Source organism: Solanum lycopersicum, chromosome 3, assembly GCF_036512215.1.
Source record: "Solanum lycopersicum chromosome 3, SLM_r2.1".
NCBI lineage: Eukaryota > Viridiplantae > Streptophyta > Magnoliopsida > Solanales > Solanaceae > Solanum > Solanum lycopersicum.
In genome coordinates, this window is record NC_090802.1 from 30,818,815 (window position 1) to 30,825,994 (window position 7,180).

Below are 7,180 nucleotides of genomic sequence, written 5' to 3' on the forward strand. Positions count from 1 at the left end.
TGGGTTGTACTAATTTAGTGCTTTTATCTATCTCTATAATGGTTGGTAGGTGATGGGCATTTGTGAAGAAAGACTTGGGTCGTAGCATCATTCAAGTGAAGTGAAGTATGTCCTCATTTGACTAAAGGGCATAGGTGTCTTTTATTTTTCTTTTGAAGTATTGTAATAGAGTCTGTAGTACTATATTTCTATTGTGTATTGGTTGTGTCCCAATGTATTCTTGTGTCTAAAATTTGATGAAATGAGACTTAGTATTTCCTATGAGTTTTATCTGAAAGATATCTTAAAGACTTATAGAATGTTTATGAAAAATATTAATTCCTCACTACTTTTCATATATTTATATGCGATGAACGATACGAAAGGGTCTATATTAGTGCTCGAGAGGTCAAGTATGCCAGTTGTACTTCGAGAGTGCCATATCTTCTACGGCGTGGTCTTGTGATGTGAAATGTGTCTCAAAGGTTAAAGAGATCCCATACCTTACTAATTGATGAAGATTGATGGAGGAAATTTATCTTTTGTAGCCCTTGAACCCACCTGTAGCTTGGTCTTCAATATAGGCTTCTTTGGGAGAGAGAGACAGAAGAGAAAAGGAAGAGAGTTTGGATTTGTGAGTTATGAGTGTTTAGGTTAGGATAATTAGGTTAGGGCTTTATATAGGGGGTTAAATAACTTAATTAGATCTCCCATAACCCCTAATTAACTTCCTAACTAAGACAATTAATTAATTAACCTGAGTGAAAACATGCAGTGAAAATCCGTCAGCATAGACGACACCATGATAGACGGATCGTGGGTCAATCGATGACCACTCCCCCTTCCGTGCTGCACATCTGTTGGTAAGTTCATAGATTATGTGAAATGACCTTTTAAAGAATTTTTCTAAGTGTCCATCAACTGAGGCAATGGACGCTCCATCAATTGGACCACGAGCCGTCTGTGGCATCCCTTGGTGACATTGTCCATGGACAACTTTTGGTCACTTTTGTAAGGGACCTCCTCATGGGCCCTTGGTCAGCCCTTGGGGAGTCGTGTCCAGATGTTTTGACTATGAATTTAATATCATACACGTTAGACACCCTTCCACCAATTTTCATCAATTTCCGACACCTAAAAGCTAGTCAAATATGCTAAGGCACGCTATTACCTCATTGAACTATTTTTCGGACGTCATTGATGTTCTTGGACGTTTTGTTTCTAGACTTCCTACATAACTTAAATTCATTAAAATCAACCTTAAAAAAGTGTCATAATGTTATGACACTTATGTTAGGCTCTAGAACACGTCTTAGAATTTTGAAGTGTTATAATGTCAACTTGAACGTGAATGTCAATGTGAATGCCAACATAAACATCAATGTGAATGTGTACGTCAACGTCAATGTCAATGTTAACGTAAAATTTAATTTCAAAGTCAATGCGAATGTAAACGTCAATATGAATAACAATGTAAATATCAACATAAACGTAAATGTCAACACCAATATAAACGTCAACATAAAAGTCAGCGTCAACCTTAGTGGTGGAAAATGGGCGGGTTGAAAATGGGTAAATACAAAATGGGTAATCACTCAACCCGCTCATATTTAATATGGGGAAAATGGGTTGGGTAAAATACTAGTTTACCCATATTTTATCCATATTTCATGAAGAAATAGGTCTTTACTTTAGAATTAAATATGTATAAAATATTTTAGTTTTTTAAAGATGAAATCTATTGAAAATACTTCCTTTAATTTTATTTTATTATACATGTAAAAAATAATTTTTTTTGGATTTTTGGGGTGGCGTCTTAAAGCCAATCATAAGTTTCATAAGGTCTAGACATTGTTCTAAGGACTATTTTAATATTTATAGGTCATCTATGAAATCTGGAAACCAAAACATTCATTCATGACATCCGAAAACTAGTTCTAGGAGGTACTAGTGTGCCTTAGCCTATTTTACGAACTTTTAGGAGTTGGAAATCCATGAAAATTGGTGGTAGGGTGTCTAACATGTGTTTAACGTGATTCATGGTCGAAAAGTCTAAGTAAGATTCCCAAAGCACCATCTACGGTCCCTTGTAGAGGACCCTAGCATGTAGGAGGAAACACATCCTAGGCAGTGTGCAACAATGAAATGCAAAGGACATCTCGTGTACGGATCGATGGGGTGTCGATGAAAAACGTCGACCAACACTTAGACAAATTTCTGGAGGCATGCCTGCAGAAGTCTCTGACCAAAACAACGATTGTGCAGCATGGAGGGAGTCCTTGCCGTTGATGGACCAATAATCTGTCGACCGTGGTATCGTCGATGAGCCTGCAATTTTCCTGCACGTTTTAAGTTAGACTCATTTAATTATTTAAAGGGTTAGGTGGTTAATTATTAGGTTAAGGGAGTCTTATTAAGTTAATTAACTCCCCATATAAAGTCCCCAACCCCAATTAATCAACTTACAACCTTAAAGCAAATCTTCTTCCTTCTCTCTTCTTTCTCTCTCTATTGGAAGACACCAGCGAAGACAAGTTAGAGGAGGGATTTGGGGGATGTAAAGGGATGAATTCACCATCAATCATTCATCAATTAACAAGTTATTGGATCTAATTCACCTTTGAGTCATCTTTCCTCAAAGTGTTCCTTAAAAGTTTATTTCCAAAGATGAGTTTTCAAGTGGGTTTTCATCCAATACGAAATTGATGTTATGAATTGATTTGTTTATGTTTTCTATTGGAAAATATGAATTTATAAACATGTATTCTAACATCATATTGATATATCTTGATGGTTTGGTCTTGGTTGTTGAAGATAACTTTTGACCGTGAACCCTAGGTTTGATGTTGATAAAAATTAGGTTGTATTTGGCTCAATTAACTTGGTTATGAATTGACTTGATATTAGATGATGTTTTTATATCAATAATTAACAAACTAAAGAGAATTTTAGTCTTATATGATAGTCCTTGAGAAGATAATATAGGTTAGGAATTGAATTGACCTAAGTATCTTGTCTTGAGCTATGATCTAGTATTGAATTGTTATATAGTGTTTATCCTAATCTTGTTGTCATGTTGATTAATGGATTATGATGATGTACACCCAAGAATTAGGTTGAATGACGGTTTATGGTAAGACCTTGATGATTAACTATGAAGGAGACTTGAAAAGTCTTATGATCTCTATCCTTTACTTCAAATTGTGGTTAATTGTGATTAAGTCATTATTTGATATTGGAGTATGCCTTGTATTAGGATTGATAGGGTGGTATGATGTTGAATTGGAATGTCTTGACTATGTTGTGTGGTTGATTAAGGTGTATATGTTATAAGAATGGTGATGACTACCAATGTCCCTTATTATGATATGAAATGTTAATGTGGTAATCTCACTTATATGAATTGTGATGAAAGGATTTACATTAATGCAATTCCTATTGAGCTGTAACACCCCGTAGCAAAAACAGACTGAAAACCAGCTTTAGAGAAAAAAATCTGCAGGTGCAACCAACAATAGCATCGACCGACCGTACTCTGACCCACGGTCCGTCCTGCACAACCGTTGATGGGATTAGAACCTCCCAAAAATTTCAGCCTAGAAAAATTGGTTAAGTCTTGATCGACGGACAGACCGACGGTTTGTAGTTTGTGACCGTCGAGCGAGACCCCGATTCATCCACTCTTTTACAAGATATACGAATGACCAGCATGGTCCGTAGGTAGACCCACGGTCCATAGGTCTGACTATAGTTGGAAAATTTGCAAACAGTTAATGGGACATGCAGTTGGGTCAACATTAAATTGTCATAAATCTTAGCACAAAATGAATTAGGTGTCCATGACCTACACAGAGATATATAATTGAATTATCTTTCAATATCCACCGACCTTGCTAAAATCATAACTCTAAGTAAAATGTTATTCGCATTTTCGTAAACGCTTGTCAAACATGACCTTACGACGCACCACACGACCTGGTGTCGGGCAAACGACGGGACCGGCAGTCCGGGTCATCGTTTCGCCCGACATCAACTTTCCCAGGGGGTCTTTTGGACCATTCCCACTCTGTTTATACCCTAACTACGTCTTTTTGACCTTAACTCATCATATTTTAGTAACTTTAAGCCTAGAAACATAATTAAAACATATATAAGTCAAATGATTAAATATAAACCTAGAAAATTAGAAGCAAGAGAGGAGAAAAAGCTCAAGAACCCTAGTTCAAGAACGCAACAAGTTCTAGCAGTTCCAGCCTCGAAACCCAAGTATTTTTTCATGAATTTCATCACCAGGTATGTGGGATTTTTCACTAGTGAGTTCCTTTTACACATTGAGTCCTAGTTTTAAGTCAGATTCTTGATTCTCTTATCATGATTGAACATAGGGTTTCTAGAACTTCATGATTTAGTTAAATATATATTCCAAATAAGATTATAATGTTATTACACAGATTATTGCATTAATTTCAGAACCCTAGCTATGTATTTTTTTAGTTCTTGAATTACACATGCTAGGTAAGATATTTCAGACACTTCAGATATACATATCTCAATTATAAATGCATGATTACTAGATTAATTGTTTTATTCTCAGTTTGCATGTTAAGTTTTGAGATATCCAGTATATACAGAAGTTCAAACACAATCATTTATTTTGCAAAATTCATGGGAGTAGCACAATACCTAGTTAGACAATAGTTTAGCGCACCCAATGAGTCCCAGAATTACTTGCCATGTAGGTCGTAAGTCCCATCTGTGGGTAATTAGTTTAGTTATCACACAAACATGCCTTTATACATTCGGCAGGGTATATGGTGTCCTCTTGATGGGGTGTATACATCTAACTCCACATTTATCTCATGTGGTTTTATTATCGGTTATTAGTAGATCCTACATATAAGTCAGACTCTCTACATTGACCATTTATCAATATATTCAATATTAAATTTCAGCATGTTATAAATTTTTCATTGCATTTAGTTTGCTCAGAAATTCAGTATATTGTGTTCAGATGATTATACTTACTTTTGTGCTTGTTCAATTATGTCTTATTTCAGCTTACTCTATACTACATGCTTAGTACCTTTCAAGTACTGGCGCATATGTGTGCTATATCTTCTCGTGATGTAGGTTCAGGTTCTCATTATGTAGATCACACATAGATTGATTTGTGATCTCCAAATCCACAGATTTAGTGGTGAGTCCTCATTCTTCGAGGACAACATTCATGAGTTTCATTTAAGTCTTTAGTCATTTAGTTTCAGTTTTTGCTAGATTTAACTTGGGCTTGTCCCAGTATTTCTAGTCAAGTGTAGAGGCTATTTTCAGACATAGTTAGATTCAACTGAGTAATAATTTAATATTTTCTTTGTATTAAACTCATTTTTTTAAATATCTCAGTTATAGAAGATGGGTATTCCTCATCCTTTCTAAGTTAATTATGATTTAGCTTCAACATCAGTTTATTATCTTCAGTATGCTCATGATCATGCCAGCAGGGTTAGCTTGGGATCACTTGAGGTCCAAGGTTCCGTGTCACCATCCCGAGGGTGGATCGGGGCGTGACAAAATTTGGTAACAGAGTACTAGGTTTAAGTGTCCTAGAATTTATGAAAAGACGCACTAAGTACAGTCGTTTTCATGGGTGTGAAGTGCACCACATCTAATGACAGGGAGGCTATGAAGTGTTTTAGGAAAAAACATCACCTTCTTCTTACTCTTATCATGTGTAAGGTATGATGTCTTTCCATTCTAACAGCGCTTAAGATCATGCCTTTACGTAGTGCTTAGGCATGGAATGCCAATGCACTCAATGCTTACACAGTTCCCTAGAACCACATAAAGAAGTTCAAATGCTGAGTTTCAGAACGCCAATTCAGCTTTTGATTTAAATTATGAGATCACGAAACAATCAGAAGCTTCTAGTTCCTACTAATAGAAAAAAATTATTAGTGGCATCTAGAGTTTGTGATTTTGTAAGGATGAATTCTCCTAAGATTTTAGGGTTGCAAGTTGGTAAGGACCCATATAATTTCATTCATGAGGTCTATAAAATATTTGTTGTGATGCAATTAACTGGTAGTGATAGATTAAATTGGCATTCTACCAGCTTAAGGATGTGAGTCACATATTGTTGAATTGACTAACTGGAGAGACAATAGAGATGACTTTGCCTTTTGTAACTCAGTATAGAAGTCCGATTCAATGTCAATCAAGAAACCATATTAGAACCTTTCTCAGTCTCTGCTCTAGTCGGCGACCCAACTATAACTAGACGGGGTATACACAAATTGTCCCGTCACAGTCTCTCAGAAAGCCACCTTATTTTAATCTGAAATAGGTTAGTTATCATTTTGTTGGAATATTTTCTGGTATTTATGAAGTGTGATTTTTATGATAATGTGTTCATGATTATGTGTTTGGAATTGTAAGCATGTTAATTTATGCCAACCGAAAGTATGTGAAAAGTGATGTTTGTACAAATATTTGTGTAAATCATGATGTGAAAAATTTGTGTAATATTGATCGATTTTATTATAATTCTTCGATGAATAAAACCATGAAAAAAATATACTTAAAGATACAACAAATGATTCATGAAACGTCCTAAGATCTAATGTACAACTGATGATAACAAGGAGCTGAAAATAGTGAACAAATTTCAAGTATTTAGTAGGTGGGGTACAGCCATTAAAAGTGGTATAAAATGCAACAAAAAATGAATGTAAATAAGTGAAATCACTAAGGAGTAAACCCAAAACATCATTACTTGAAAGCTCCAAAAAGAATCAATATAACATTAAGACAAAAATGGATTGGAGGAGACTAAATTTCAAGCTGCATGAAATTGTAGTCTTGGCCAACTTTTAAAATAATGACCTTCGTTTAATTTTTTTTAAATGTGAGGTCATTGGGAATTGAACCCATGACCACTCCAAAGGAAAGTTTCATAAAAACTTCGTCAGAAAATTCAAGAAAAAAAATAGATGTGGTGAGTGGCGATTGAACCCACAACCTTTTGAATGGATGAGACAGTTAGGAGAAAAATAAAGGAGAAAACAAATATGGAGAGTGATGATTGAATCCACAACTTCTTGAATAGGTGAGAAAGTTAAGAGATAAATTAAAAGAAAAATAATGAGCCGGTGATGGACTGAACCCTCAACCTCTTTGTCTTAAAACGAAAAAGGAGAGGAGAACA